We start from the raw sequence: 16,628 nt of genomic DNA, 5'->3' as shown, positions 1-16,628 counted from the left end.
AATTCCTTAACTTGTGTCCATGAAACCAAACCACAGGGAGGGATCCCTGGGTGGCGCAGCGGTTTGGCGCCTGCCTTTGGCCCAGGGCGCGATCCTGGAGACCCGGGATGGAGTCCCACATCGGGCTCCCGGTGCATGGAGCCTGCTTCTCCCTCTGCCTGTGTCTCTGCCTCTCTCTCTCTCTGTGACTATCATAAATAAATAAAAATTAAAAAAAACAAACAAACCAAACCACAGGGAGAGGTACCCTGTAAAAGGAATCCCCTGGCCAAATAAGTTGGGGAACCTTATACCTCCCTGCATTGGTGATTCTCAGAGACATCACCATGTTAAAGATTCTCAGAAGCCCACAGCCAATCCACCTGTTCATCTTTCTTTAATTTTGTGGGTGGATCCTAAGCTGATGTGACCAGAGTATGTGTCCCTAGCTCAAAACTCATTAGCACCTCATGACAGTGGGGTTCCATAGAATACAGTTTGAGAAATATTGATCTAGCATCTCAATTCATTGTGAACAGTAGAGGTTAACAGACAACCAACTGGAGCATGAGGCAGGAGACCAAGGTGGTTACCTCCACTGGAGGTTTTCTTACTACAGGACTTTTCAGAGGCTTTCATACCCTCACAAACATGGGCTTTCTAAGGAGCATTATAGTATACAGTTTAGATTATCTTAATCTTTTTTCCATGAGGTGACTTACATGTTTTAGTATATTCAGAGATACAATTCAGAAAACTATGAATAAATTATCTCTAGGTCCCACTCAGCCTGAAGAGTCTAGGATTCTCTGTTACTTAAGGTTTATTGTTATTATTATTACTATTATTATTATTATTTTGGTTAATACTCTCCCTGTTTGCCTGGACTGTCATATGAAGTCCATGTTGAAAATGGGAGCCCTCAAAATCAAACACAAGAAATCACATGTCTCAGCAAGGATGTGGAGAAAACAGAACCCCCTTGCACTGTTGGTGGGAATGAAAACTGGTGCAGCCACTGTGGGAAGCAGTATGGAGATACCTTAAAAAATTAAAAATAGAATTATCATATGATTCAGTATTCTACTACTGGGTATTTACCCAAAGAAAATGAAACGACTAATTCTAAAAGGTATATGCACCCCTATGTTTATTGCAGCATTATTTACAATAGCCAAGATATGGAACCAGTCCAAGTGCCCACTGATAGATGAATGTATAAAGATGTGGTATATATGTGCAATGGAGTATTACTCAGCCATCAAAAAGAATGAAATCTTGCCATTTGCAACATGGATGAGCCTAGAGTGTATAATGCTAAATGAAATAAGTCAGTCAGAGAGATAAATACCATATGATTTCACTCATATGTGGAATTTGAAAAACAAAACAAAGAAAAAAAAGAGACAACTCACCAAAACAGACTCTTAAATACAGAGAACAAACTGGTGGTTGCCAGAAGGGAAGGGGCTGGTGGATGGGTGAAATAGGTGAAGGGGATTAAGAGTACACTTATCATGGTGACCACCATAGAATTGTTGAGTCTTTATTTGGTACACCTGAAACTAATATAACACTGTACATTAATTATACTTGAATTTTAAAAAAGGAAAGAAAATGGGAGTCCTGATCTCTGCTCTCTGAGAGCCAAGTCATCCTGGTCCCCCTTTTGGCTCCCTCAGCTCAAGCATGACCAGTGACTGATGGGAAAAGACCAACCTTCCGTCCTCCCCAACATAGGTCGGGAGCCCCTGGACTCAGCAGTAGCTGAGGAAGGCTCAGGGCCAGACACCGTGCCTTCCTAGGCTCCTTTTCCTATCATATAGCCTTTCCCTCAGCTTCTGATACAATAATTGCCAGAAATCAGTCATCTGAAGGTAGCCCTTGACTGCCTAAGATCTCTTAAAAAATAGCAAAATCATTACAAAGCTCTAGCAAAAGCTCTAGGCAGTCTGCTTAGACCTCCCTGCAGCTCTGAGAGCTAAAGACAGGGGACGTGATCCAAAACCACAGCAGAGCCTGAGCAGAACATCCTGTGCGGAGCTCACAAGAGAAGCTTCAGTCACATCCCATGCGTCTGCAGTGGTGCTCAGTGAACCCAACCAGCTATGCCCATCTCCTTCTATCTCTGATTCTCACAAAAAAGTGGACAGTCTGTGCCTCAGTTTCCCCCGTGGCCTCTCTCCCTGACTTTTGCCTCTCTGACTGGACTCTGGATTGACACCCTCCAGTGGCCTCCTCTCAGTCCTCAGTCTCACTAACCTCTCTGGCACTTGAGACCCAGTTTCTTATGCATTTATTTTTATGATCTAATTTTTTTGATAGGTAACAAATGCACATGGTTAAACTCTAACAGCCAGGAAGGTAAAATGTAAAAAGTAACTCTCCCGAGCTCCCAGAACCTCACCCAGAGTCTATGCTATTAGAAGTTTCTTTTGATACAATGAATACAAAAACACAGATTTGGGCGGGGGTGGGGGGTGGGGGGTGGGGGGTGGCTCAGCAGTTTAGCACCACCTTCAGCCCAGGGCGTGACCCTGGAGACCTGAGATCGAGTCCCACATCGGGCTCCCTGCATGGAGCCTGCTTCTCCCTCTGCCTGTGTCTCTGCCTCTCTTTCTCTCTGTGTCTCTCATGAATAAATAAATAAAATCTTTAAAAACAAAAAAACAAAAACACACATTTGAATAGCATATACTTTTTTTAAACACAAATGGAAGTATTCTGTCCATCTTTCATCTTGATTTTTTCCACCTAACAATATATTTGAGATTTTTCCTTTGTAGCCATGGAGCTCCTGCATCCTCCGTTTTTTTTTAACAGCTGCTTAAGGTTCCATATACCAGATGTATCATAATTAATTAGACAGCAACAGACATTTAGGTTGTCTCCAGTCTCTTAACATTTCAGACAATGATGTGGTTGTACATCCCTGAACCCTGTCACTGTGCACATGGGCAGAGACCCCTGTCAGATAAATTCCTAGAAGCAGCTCTGCCAGGAGAGCCCACCAGCCTTGCCTTCGCAGGCCCTGCCCCAGCCAGCTCCCCACACACTCCTGGCTCCAGCTTCCACTTCTCAGTGACCCACAGCATGTCACCATTTCTGTTGTCATCTCCTGGGCTCTGTCCTACAGTGCGTTGAGCCCAAGCTCAAAGACCTATAGCTTCGGCTGTTGCAAAATAATATAGTGTGAATGTCTCCTCATCACATCAAACTCAAGTTATCCAAAATCAAATGTGAAATTTCCCCCAGCCCCTTGAGTTTGGTCAATGAGATAATATCATCCCCAGCATGGCAATGGGAAACCTTGGAGTCATTAAAAAAAAAAAAAAAAAAATGTTTTAGTCCTTCCCCTTCAATCTAGTCTGTCACTGTGTCCTGCCCTCAAACTGCTCAATCTTGTTCTCTGGAGCAGGTAAGGCTGACTCCCTCCCCAATATCCATCCCCAAGACCCTTTCTGCTTCCTAAAAGAGCCATGAATTTGGCTCTGTGTTGATTCCTCCAGCTGAGCTCTTCCAGGGAAGCTGACCCATCTCGACTTGAGACGGTGGATTCTGTTATGTGCTATTAGTCCAGGACTGAGCATGTGACTTAACTGGATGAAAGAGAAGGACTTAGATGGTTGAGAGAAGCTTTTAGCTTTTCTGCTAAGAGTTCCAGTTGCTAACAGCAGGCACCTTAGGACCAGAAGAGGAAGTAACCTTGGGTAGTAGAGCAAAACAAACCTGGCTGCTTCATGACCTGCTGAGAAACTGATTCAACTGAATCCAGAGCCTGCCTCCCAGTAAGCTTCCATTTCCGTGGCTTTGCTGTTTAAGCCACTTCAAGCTAGTTTTCTTTTACCTGCAGCCAAAATCATCCTAATCATCTGAGACCACCAGTCCCAAGACAAGCAGGACCAAAGCTTCTAAAGCTGTGCCCTAACTAAGTCCCTAACTCTGGTCCCCAATTCTGCATGCCTGTGCCAGTGTAATTCTGTGTTTTATTCCCTCCAGAGCCTCCTCAATCCCTACAAGATGAAGACCCAGCTCTTCAGCTTAACTTTTGAGTTCTATGTGATTAGCACAGGCCTGGTTATACAGTAGAGAGGGCTGAATTTTGGAGCCAGAGACCAGGATTGGAGGTGGGGCTTTAAGCCATTAAAGCTTTGGACATCTCAGCTTCCCCTGTGTATAAAATGAGTACCTCTTGGGCAGCCCTGGTGGCTCAGCGGTTTGGTGCGACTTCAGCCCAGGGTGTGATCCTGGAGACCCAGGATCAAGTCCCACATCGGGGTCCCTGCATGGAGTCTGCTTCTCCCTCTCCCTGTGTCTCTGCCGCGCGCGCTCTCTCTCTCTCTCTCATGAATAAATAAATAAAATCTAAAGAAAAAAAAAGAGTACCTCTTTCTGTCCTTCTTTGCACTAAGGGAAGTATAATGACTTTGCTTATTTATATGTTAATTAATTGATCATTTTTCCCCTCTTGAATGTAAGCCCCATTAACACAAAGAGAATTTTCTCTCTGATGGTAGATGCTCCGATATCCCAGCTGCTGGGAGGGCTATCAGCAGACTGCCTCCAGCCAAAAGCACCCTTCAGGATGGCCATGGTAGACAAGGTGACATCCCTTCCAAGGACTGACAGGTTCTGTCTGAAGACACGTGGGAGGAGGGGGGCCTAAGAGGTTGTCTTTTCCCCTCAATTGGGACAGCTCTAAAGGGCTGCTCCATCTTTAGAACTGCCCACAGAGCTGTCTAAGACTTCTAGCAAGGCTGCCTACAGCATGGCTTGACTTCACCCTGCCCCCTCCCCTGCCCTCCCAAGGTGTGGACCCCAAGAATGCTCCCTCACCATTCTGCTAGATGCTAACTTCAGCCATCTCAGAATCTGCTTCCTGGGTTTCCCACTCCTATGTCCCTGCAACGCCACAGAGTCTGTTGCATGGCAGGTGCTCATTAAATATGTTTGTTGAATGAGTCATGAATGAATGAGGTGAAAATTCCTCTAACCTTATCTGTAAAAGTAGGATGAGGTCATGAGTGTCAGATGACACATATGAAAGACCTGGCACCATGCCAGGCACAAATGAAGAGCTAGCAGCACAGGCTAAGTGGATGGATACCCACTGGATGCCAGAGACAAGGCTAGCAAGTTGCCCAGAAAAGGAACATAAAGTTGAATTTTTAATTAGCTTTTCCCCCTTAAGAATCTCCCAGTTTGGTAGGTCAAGGGTCAAGAACACAAATAAGGCAGGAGGCAGAAAGAGCCATAAAGAGTGAAAGATTAAATGATATGGGATGAAGTGATGAAGAGGACGGGGGAAGTGCCACCAGAGCCATCTCAGTTTGCAACGAATGGCCAGAAAAGGCATTCTAGGTGGGGGGCTGGCCTAAGCAAGGGTGGGAGCCCAGGCTTAGGGAAAAGTTTGGTTTGCTAAGAGAGGTGCACAGCCACAGAATAGCAGAAAGTAAGCTTGAAAGGGAGGCTGGGTGAGATCACAAAAGCTAATGGAGTGCAGGCTTCGTTCAGAGTGGAACTGGGACCCACAGAAGGTTTCTGAGTGGGGGAGAGTAGCGACCAGAACGATACTTCAGGCAGGTAGAGATATCAGTGTAACAGAGAGCAGACTGCATGGGGAGGGCCCCAGGTCTGGTTCTTGCATTTTCTCAGTGGGATGGTAAGCCTCTGGATGGAACCTGCCGAAGTCTCTGCTCATCTGCCCCCTAGCACCAAGCACTGTGCTGGTCACAGAGCAGCGCTCAGCAAATTGTTACTGAACTGCACAGAACTCAGAGACATTTCATTTTGTTATGGTTGGGAAGGGAAATATTCTCAACTACACTTCCAGAAACTACTGAATGCAGAACCCAAACCAAACATTCCACCAGGAACAGGAGGCCAAAACCCTGATAATGTCTAACAGACCATCACACCCAGTCCTTGGGGACCCAAGTGGCAATGTATTAGCACTCATTGTCCGAATTTCTAGCATGACTTTCATGCCTGCAGAGGTTGGGGGTGGCAGGCTGCTTCATGCACAGGAAGCATGCACAGTGTAGAAAACAATTATACCTGACCAACAAGAATTCAGCCATGGCAGCTGGGGTTTCTCGGGGTTGAAGGGCAGAGCCCTGTCTCTCTGACCCAAATAAGTCTGTAAAATCAGGTGGCAGGTATCTTCAGTTCTGCTTTTTCCTTCTGCCCATAACTCATGCCAGGTCAACAAAAGGTGACCACATAACTCTTTGAGGTGGGAGTGGCGTCATGCACATTGAAGGGTAGTTAGCAGCATCCCCAGGCTCTAACCACTAGATGACAGTAGCATTCCCCACCCTCTTCCCAAGCTGTGACAAGGAAAATGATCTCAGATGCAGCTAAATGTTCCCCGGGGGCGTAAAACTGTCCTGAGTGAGAACCACTGCCCTAGACCAAGGACTCTAAGTGGCAGCTCTTCTCTGGCTTACAGACATGTTTTATTTGGCCTTGCGGTGTTTTCAAAAATCTGACTTGTTTCTTGGCATCTAAAAAATCAGGAAATTCCCTTTACAAGTCTTGATTTTCAGCTTCTCTTGAAAATTAGAAGATCTGGCAATACTAAGTCTCTACTTCGAGTATGGCTCCCCTCCAGATGAGGCTTGTGTTTTCTGGTTGGCCACAGCACCCAGCATCTCCCTTCACCCATCCACATCACCCATCTGGCCCATGGAGGCATCTGAGTTTGTGACCCAGAAACCAGCGGGGTCTCTCAGGGGGTAGCCCTCTCAATCCTCTGGCATTCATCAAGGATAGCAATCTCGGACCTGCTAAAATGGACCCTGGGAGAGTGCCTTCTAAAAAGTGCCTTACTCCTATCCTGACACTTGAGAGCCACTGAAGAGTCTGGTTCCTGAGACCCAACCGCCTGGCTTTCCCTCAGACCCCAACACCATTGTCTGTTATGGATTCTCCGAGCCCCCTGTACCCATCCTCCTGCCTGCCCTACCTCCTCTTATACCTCTGTGGTCAACTCCTCACCTAGCTTCAATTCAATCTATACAAGCAGTTTTTTAATACTTACTGGATACCAGCTTCGACTAGGTACCAAAGACAGATAGCTGAATGTGACATGGACCCTGTTTTATCAACTGCAACTACCATTCATGAAGTGCTTTCCATTTGCTGAATACTGTCCAAAGTCACTTCCATACATTATCTAATTAAACCTTGAAGGTAGGTGCCATTATTATGCCCACTTGACAGATGAGGGCTTGAGGATCAGAAGGGTTGAGGGACTTGCCCGAGGTTGCACAGCTAGAAAATGGCAGAGCCAGAATTCAGCTCTTGGCTCAATGGACTCCAAAGATGGCATTTGTAATGCCTTTCTATGGTCTGCTTCTGCAGGGCCTTGCAGGAGACGCAGGCACACAGATGAAAGAAGCCATTGCAATGCTGTAAGAGAAATGAGTCCAGGCCACAAAGAAGGTATGAAGGAGGGTGTACCTGCCTCCTTCATACCTGTCAGGACACCACCTGCCTGGCCAATGTACTTTCTCACCGCCTATGCAGGAATCTACGTCCCTGGCCCTTGCTCCCACTTGCAGGCAGACCAACTTCTCCTTAGCCTGGTCCTTCTTGGCCCACCTGCCTTGCAAGAAATAAATCAGCCATGATGACCACCTCTCATTTCTCTCTTTCTCCTTCTTCTGATAACAGGAGATGAGACATGATGGGACTGACTCTGTGCTTACATAGTCATACAGGACGGTCCATCAGTCACGGGGACACAGTCTGACCAGAGTGCTCCAGCACCTTGTATCTAGTGACTGGTCAGAGATAGAAATATATTCCAGGCTGGGCCAATGAGAGTCTTCCCCAGGAGCTTTCTAACAACCATATTCTCAGATCCTCTCTCCTCTGGGGTCTAAGCTAGGATGTCAGGCATCTTGGGCTGCCTGTAGTCGTCTTGCCCACCATAAGGAGAGCTGAGTCTTTGACAACAGGATCTGTGTCCTGGATCAAGTGAAGCCTAAATAAGACGTTACCTCTGGACTTGCAGTTTAGAGGATCCAGTAAGTTGTCATTTTTGCTGACGTGAAAGACTACTGATATAATCAGTACTTGCACCAGATACACTGGTCTGCATATACCAGCATGCCCACAGAGTAAGAGAGCCTTCTGAAAACCCTCCACCAAGCACAAGCTTTCAAACAGTTCCTGCAAAAGGACCAATTCCAACCAATCAGAGCAGAAGCTGCTTAAAGGCTGGGACTGTGGCTTCCCATAGTTCTGATCACAAAGACTTGCATACAGAGGAGCTCTATAAATGTCTGTTTATGAGCTAACACACAGAAGCAATAGGAAACCAGTAAGGAATAAAAGGTGGCCATCTTTGAATCTCTTTCCTTTTTCTTTAAAAAACAAAACAAAACAAAACAAAACACCCACACATCATGTCAACATGGGATCAGCTGGCAAAAAAAATCTTTGACACAACAGTTCCTGAGTGAAATCAATTTCTTTGCTCTGTGAAAACCTTGCCATGGGTGATTGATTTATTTTTCAATTCAGGGCTAATCATGCTCTTGGAGGGAAACCCTCAGAACTGTTACTATAGGTTCTGGGACTTTATGAGCTATATTTTTTGAGAAGTTCTATTTTTAAAGAGCAAACTAAAAAAAATTTAAAAAAAATAAAGAGCAAACTAACAGGTGGGTCATTTCCAATGCTAAAGTCACCCTTTACATCTAGAAAAATAATACCATCCTAAAATGTCAGATTTTAATGAAAAGACTCCCTCCACTTCTCTAAAACGAGACCATTCTAAACAATCCTCAAGAAAATGTTAAAGCAGGAAATGTTAAAGCACTGGGACGAGTGAGGCTTTTTCAACTCTGTTATCCATGAGGCCCCTCTTCCATCTCGACAGGCACTACTCTAGCAAGGGTGGTCTCTCTTTGCTCTACTACATGTTCTTATGTTGGGCTAATCTTTGGGGACAGCTCATGGGGTTCTAAGCAAACAATAAGAAACATACAAAACTAAATAAAACAAATTTTTTTCTCTCCTTTAGTTCTAAATCCCACTGTGTTTCCACACTCCTGCTTGTTTTCTGAACAAATAACAAAACTTGAGACCCACAGATGTTCCCTATTTTAACATATGATATATGTACCACTGGCCATCTCCCAGAGCAATTATGCTCTTATTTCCCAAGCAAAGGCTCAAAAGGCGTGTCTCAGAGGGATGGGGCTTCTCCAGTTTGTCCTGGAAGGTCAGCTTATCCTTGGAAACAGCAGTTTGGACAGCTAGCTGGCTGTTACTCCCAGCTGTGTCCTAGCTTGCCAATAACTGGGCTGTGGGCATCCTGCCATGTCACGGCCCTTGTCCCCAAACATCATCCATAGCCTAGTCTCTGCTCCACCTTCCATCTGAACCCTCGTTACTCTTCCCCTCTCCCCCATCATCTTCCCTTCCCTGCTCCTGGACACCTCCCTGCTTTTCCTCCCCTTCCCACACTTCTATGTCTCCTGTTGCTGTGGCTCCAAATACTGTCATCTGCATGTCATGCAAGAGGCTGGAATGCACACTGGAGCCCTGAACTCTTCCCCTTGTTGCTGGGGCTGGGATGAGACTGCAGAAAGCAGAAAGGCCTGGGGACCACTCATCAGAGGTTCTTGGCAGTGGTGAGCCCCACTGATGCACAACTCAGGAGCCCGGCAATATCTCCATTCTCCCCATGTAATCACTCCCAGCATCTCTCTGGGATGCTGTTTGCGCTGAGGGCCTCCATTTTCAGAAATGCTTATAATAACAGGCGTAAGGAAGTCCAAGCATACCTTGGAATGACTATGAGAACAAGTGACCTGACAGGCTAGGAGTTTCTGGATCTCTAGTAGTAATACTAAGTATTATTATTATCAATACTCACTGTCATCATTGTTACTAATAATTACTATTACTACTAGTAATATTTGTTGGTGTAGATAATGACAACAATAATAGCTATGTTCATTGATCTCACAGCATGTGCCAGGCCCAATGATAACTGCTTTACAGGCCTAATATGAGCCCTCTATGGGAGGCACCATCATTAATTACCCCACCCACCCACACACTTTAAAGATTAAGACACAGGAGCTGAGGGAGGGTAATTTGCCCAAGACCATAGAGCTGGGAGATGGGAGTCCCCCAACCATTCCACTCTGCTGCCTCCACTGAGAGAGTTTGCACTCTCTGTGCCTTCAGAATTTTTTTTCCCCAAACATTCCAAAATAATTATAAAACATGGATACTCCTCTGCCTTTAGTATAAAAAGCACACTGACATTTACAAGGCTCTGCTTTAGATCATCGTAAATATCAGATAACACACAGTGCCGAGTGCCATTTTACAGAATCTTTTGTTATCCGTGACCAAGGCCCTGTCCTCCCCTGGCCTCCAGGTCAAGGCAGAAGGAGATGCAGTGGAATGCTGGCCTGAGTCTCTGTGGAGGCAGAACATATTCAGGAGTAGTCTTTCTGGACTATGTCCCTGATGTCAGCCTACATTTGTTTTTTGTGCCATGAATCTCTTACAGATAAGGAGAGAAAAATTTGGAGAGAGAGAAGGGAAGTCTGTCCTGGAGAGCATGACAAAGCTATCTTCCTGAAAAACCAGTATCTATGAAAACCGAAAGCCACTGAGTTTTGAGCTGTTTTTTCCCCTCTCTACATGATCTTCAAGGTGAATACAAATGTTGCCAGGCTTATTTGTTGGAATCAAAACATTATTAATCATTCATTACTGCTGCATCACTGACCCAAGACCTCACTTTAACCTCCTTGTCATTTCATCATCAGATCTTCTATTTCATTTGCACTGTCTGTGAACGAGATGTCAGAAGGATTGCACTGGCACTTCAAAAATGTCTGTATCCAGGGAACCTGGGTGGTTCAGGCAGTTAAGCATCCGACTCTTGATTTCAGTTCAGGTCGTGACCTCAGGGTCATGGGATTGAGCCCTGTGACAGGCTCTGCAGAGCCTGCTTGTCTGCTTCAGTGCAGAGTCTGCTTGTCCCTCTCTCTCTGCTCCCCCGCCCCATCTCTCTAAAACAAATAAACAAATAAATAAATTCTTTGAAAAAATGTCTGTACCTTTCTAGTCACCACTTTTGTACCTATTCACCCATCCATCAATCTACTCATCTACCCAACTATTCATTCATCTGTCCATCTATCCATCTACCCATGAGCCCACCCATCCACCTCTCTACTTGCCTATCCATTCCTTCCTTCATTTCTATTCCCATATTACCCTCCCTGATCCAGGCTCCTACTACCCTTCCCCACCAGTCTGTGTATTAGCGTGTATCTGTAATAACATGTAGCTGCGCTCCCTGAGTTCAGCACCTCTCTTTCAAAGCTATTAAACACACCAAATTAATCATCCTTAAACTTGGCTCTGATTATGTCATTCCCTATGCAAGAGTTTTCAGTGGTTCTCCAATGTCTAGAAAATAAAGCCCAACTTTTCATTTTGACATCCAAGGGCTTCTTCATCTGTCTCCAACTGGTCTTTCTTTCCCCCTCTCCCCTTAATTTCAGTTCTCCAATATTTCAAACATACAGAAGAGCAGAGAGAACAGTAACAAATGCTCATGAACATGCCATCCAAACCGGATTTTTCCATTTTGGCTTCAAAACTGCTCTTAGAAAGCAAAATGTTACAATATTCAGATACAAATGAAGCATTCTTCTTCCTCTTCCTTACTCCCTTATTCCTCAACTGCTACTTTGCAGCTAGTATGTCTTCTTACATAGCCCATCCTTGCATAGCTTCAAGTCACACAGGTGTCTAACAATATAAACAATACAAACTATTACCTTCTGTTTTAACTTGTTTAAAACATCACAGCTTTCCTTGCTTTTTTCACCAACATTGCATTTTCAAGTTTTATCCATACTGATACATATAGATCCAGTTCCTTCTTCTTAAGGATTGTACGCTATTCCATTGTATGGCTGTAGCTTATTTAGCCATCCCTTTCATGATGAACATTTGGGTGATTTTTCTTTGTTTCTTTACTATAAACAGTATTGTAGCAAACGTCCTCATACAAGGTCACTCTGTGTATGTGTGTGTGTGTGTGTGTGTGTATGTGAGACAGAGAGAGAGAGAAAGAGACTAGAATATTTTTAGATTATACTCAGAAGTGGAATTGCTGGATCATAGGGTATGTACATCTTCCTTCACTGTTGCTAGATACTGCCCAATTGTTTTTCAAAGGGGCTGGACCGATTTGCATGCTTACTCGAGATTATGAGAGCCCCTGTTGCTCCACATTCTTGTCAGCACCTAGGATTGCCCTACCCATCTAATGGGAGTCAAACTGGGTCTCATTTTGTTTTCTGTTTATTTATTTGTTATTATAGGAAGACTTTTTTATTTTTGTAAAATGGCATTTATCAGTATTTTTCTTTCCAGTTTGTGTTTTTCTACGTTCTTTTTAGCAGAAGAAACATTCCTTTTTGTGTTTCTTTTCCTACCACCAAGGTTTTAAATATAACCTCCTACATTCTCTTCCATAGTTTCAAAGATTTGCCTTTTTTGTTTTAGTGCTTTAATCTATCTAGAATATATCTTTGTGAACTAAGGTAGAGGTCTGATTTTTCTATATTAAAAAATATGTGTGTGTATGTGTAAAATCATTTCCTAAAAATAACCCCCAAAATGACAACCAGTGGAATTCACTCTATTTCTAAACAGTCTACCCTACCCCCTGACCAACCCATATGGCACCACTGTCACATACTGTGCTCTCATTTGCAAAGGGTTCGGTTTTGTCTAATTAGTCAGCTTACCTAATACTGCTCTAGTATTGTCTGTTTTACTATCACTTTAGAGGAAATCTCAATATCTGATAAAGCAAACACTTCAACAAAAATTAAAAAATATAACCTATAGACCTTATTTTTTTTATCACACAGCAGTAAAGTTAGAAATTAAAAGTACAGGGATCCCTGTGTGGCGCAGCGGTTTAGCGCCTGCCTTTGGCCCAGGGCGCGATCCTGGAGACCCCGGATCGAATCCCACGTCGGGCTCCTGGTGCATGGAGCCTGCTTCTCCCTCTCCCTCTATGTCTCTGCCTCTCTCTCTCTCTCTCTCTCTCTCTGTGACTATCATAAATTTAAAAAAAAAAAGAAATTAAAAGTACAAAGCTTTAAAAAAAAACCTTTGGAACTAAAATAAATATAATTTTGAATAATTCATGGGTCAAAGAAGAAGTTGCCATGGAAATTATGAAATATTTATATCTGCATGACCATGAAAGTATCACTCATTAAAACTTCTAGGATGCAGCTAACTTGTAGCATTAATGGAATTAATTTTCAATTATTCTTATTTTCTAATGTATGTACTTTTTAAATTACATTTTCTAATTGGACATAGCTGACACACAGGAACACTATTAATTTCTATAACGAGCCATCTTGCTGAATTCTCTTCAGCAGTAAGTATGATATTTGCTGTTGGTTTTTGGTAAATATCCTTTATCAGACTAAGGACATTCCTATTTTTTCTGATTTGCTAAGAGTTTTTGTCATAAAACAAAACTGTGAAAAGTTAGAAGTATGCCTTTTAAAAGTCAAGAATACCAGGGCTCCTGGGTGGTTCAGTCGTTTAAAGGGCCTTATTCTTGATTTTGACTCAAGTAATGATCTCAGGGTTCTGGGATCAAGCCCCACATCAGGCTCAGCACTCGGCAGGGAGTCGGCTTCAGGACTCTCTCTCCTCTTTTGCTCTTCCCCCCACTTGCTTGCTTACACATGTGCACTCTCTCTAAAATAAATAATCTTTTTTAAAAATTAAAAAATAAAAGTTAAGAATACTACTTCTCTCCCATTTCTCTTCACACTGTACAAGATGGGAGTCCTAGCCAATATAATTAGGCAAGAAAAAGAAGAGGTTATAAAAGAAGAGACAAGGCCACCATGATTTAGAACTAATCAGTGAGTAGCTTCCAGAGCCTATTTTCTTATTTCTGACCCTTTATTTAACCTGTGCACCCTGAATAAAATATTCCTTCATTCCATCTCTAAACTTAAGTCTCACTATGTTCTCTCTCAAAATCCCAGTAACTATCCTAATAATAGCTAATATTTATTGATTGCTTACTGTGTACCAGGTAGTGGCTCTATATCATCTTTTTCAATCCTTACAACAACCCCATGAAGGAGGTTATTATTAGCTTCATCTTGAAAATGACAAAACTCAGAAAATCAAGATTAGGCTGAGCTCACATGGTCATAAAATGGCAGAAGAGGGATTGAGCCAGAGAGTCTGTCTGCAGCCCTAACTACTGTACTGAACAGCAACACTAACCTACCTGTTCATGATACAGGACCTAGACATTTCTGTCCACCAGCTTTTGCTTTGGTCTGGATTCCTGTGTCTGACTTTTCTCAAATCCCTGCATATCTTTGGGACACAGTGATGAGCCACCCAAGTCCCTTTCAGGAACAGAGTAGTTAGTTCCCTAGCTTCGAGTGCTGTTGGCAGACATCACAGCTGTCGGCCCTCTTTGGAACTGCTTTAAAGAGGTATCTGCTCAAGATCATGCCCCCTTCTGGGAGCAATAAGAAGGTATAAAGGCCCAGTCTCCTCACCCTACTCAGGAGAACTCAGAAGGAGCACTCCAGCTTCAGAAGTCCCCCAAGGAGTCAACTGAGGCTTTAGTAGTGACTACACCATAGCCCAACTTCTCCATTCACTGACTCTTGCTTTCCTTCCTTTCCTTCTGCAGGTGGGGATTCCCAAGAGTACTTGCTAATATACTCCTGCATCATAATCACTCTGTTAACTTCCTGGGGAAACCACACTGGGATAAATCCTAATCCTTCAAAATCCACTTCAAATGCTGCATCCCCAGCATAAAACCTTCCCTGAGCCCCAACCACCAGCCCAGGTTAGAAGTCCTCCTCCCTCTGGACCAATGTCCCTCTTTATTGTATTTGAATCATGGCTGTCTTTGTTTCCATTCTACAGTGTGATCTCTCAGAGAGGGCACTGTAGCTGACTCATCTCTCTGTCTTCTTTAGCAACTGTCTACCACCAAGCATGGGCTCCAGTCAGACACATATGGACACAAATCTCAGCTCATCTTTATCAGCATCATGAGGCTCCTTCATCTGGAAAATGGCATGATGACAGCATCTTGTACTTAGGCTTTAAGAATTAAATATCTATGGAATGCTTAGCCCAGAGTCCAGCACACAGTAAGTACTCACTTTTTTTTGTTTGTTTGCTGTCTATAATTATTGTTTACCTACGGCCATGATAGCACTATTATATGTTTATTGAATGAGTTGGGAATGCCCAGTGGTGACCAGCTCAGCAGGCTCTACTAGCAGAGTGAATGCTCACGACCTCATCTCCCTGGTAGCCAGTGGAGATTGGCTGAAGAGCTTCCTCATTGCCTTGGCAGTTTGCCCACTTTGCTCTCTCTCTCCATGCAAGCCTCCTAGCTGGACCTGCCAGCATGCAAACCCTCACTCTCTCCTGCAACCAAGAAGTAAAAAATAAACTTGGCTTTGAATCCAAGGCCATTGGTGCTTTTGATCTTGGTTACAAAGCAAGGCAATTATTGGACACAAAAGCCCTGATTTATTTATGAAATGCGACAGACATCTTCGAGGCGGGAACGAAAAAGCTCACTGAAGACCAAGACCTATTGCCACACAGTGAATGGCTGCTTTCAAACACAAGCCCCCCAAATGCCTTCTCATCTCAGCTAAGAGTCTTTCCTCATTAGTGCTTCCTCCAGAACACCGCAGTTCCCAACAATCAAATTCGCTTCACGGCCAGGCAAGTAATTAAATTCTGCAGGCATCAGAGCATAGAATAATGGATGGCTATTGTTAAGGAGGCTGAGACTGAAATGGAATGAATGGGCTTCAAGGCCCCATCTCAGACACCGTAGGGGCAGGAAAGGAGAACAGGCAGGATGCAGATGGAACCTCCCCGCTGGGGCTCTGCAGGAGCTAGTGGATTCACTACAGGAGCTGGAGTGGAAAACCTGTGTTTGGGGCCAGACTCTGTGCTGACCAGAGGTAGGCCTCAGTTTCCTCATCTGTAAAACAAGGAGGTAAGTCATCCTCCACGTGTGGTCCCAAAACCAGCAGCAGCACCAGCAGCAGCAGCAACAAGGAGCTGGTGAGAAATGCAGATTCTCAGGCCTCTCTCCACCCTACTGAGTCAGACACTGTGGTGATGGGGCCTAGAAATCTGTTTAACAAAACCTCCAGGTGGTGTTTATAATGCTAGAATTTGTGAACCACTGGTAGATAATGTTTAAAAATGAAGCCACAAATTAAAATGCATAAAGGGCCAGGGAAGCAAAATAAAGCAGCCAACCAGTTGTGCTACACTAGGCAACAGCAGGGACCCCAGGACAGTGGGGACAGTGTGCCCTGCTTAAAGGGGCCAGCAGCTACTCAATTCCAACCAACTACTACCAAGTATGAACCCATATGGATCTGATATTGGCAAAGTTTCTTTCTTTTCTTTTCTTTTTTTTTTTTTTTTTTTGAGGATTTATTTATTATTTGAGAGAAAGTGTGTGCGTGGTATGGGGCAAAGGAAGGAGGGATAGGGAGAGAATCTCCAACAGACTTACTGCTGAGCATGGAGCCCAACATGGGGCTCAA

General features: G+C 44.1%; 1 protein-coding gene across 8 annotated transcripts in view; it reads right to left on the bottom strand.

The window, feature by feature from the left end:
• Positions 1-16,628, bottom strand: part of SRGAP3 (SLIT-ROBO Rho GTPase activating protein 3) — a 316,267-nt gene that overhangs the window by 90,470 nt on the left and 209,169 nt on the right. The gene's annotated exons all lie outside the window — the stretch shown is intronic.

The sequence above is a fragment of the Vulpes vulpes genome, chromosome 9 (genome assembly GCF_048418805.1).
Source record: "Vulpes vulpes isolate BD-2025 chromosome 9, VulVul3, whole genome shotgun sequence".
In the NCBI taxonomy this organism is placed as follows: Eukaryota; Metazoa; Chordata; class Mammalia; order Carnivora; family Canidae; genus Vulpes; species Vulpes vulpes.
Note: the sequence above shows the minus strand (reverse complement) of the source record. Positions and strands in the feature narration are given on the sequence as shown.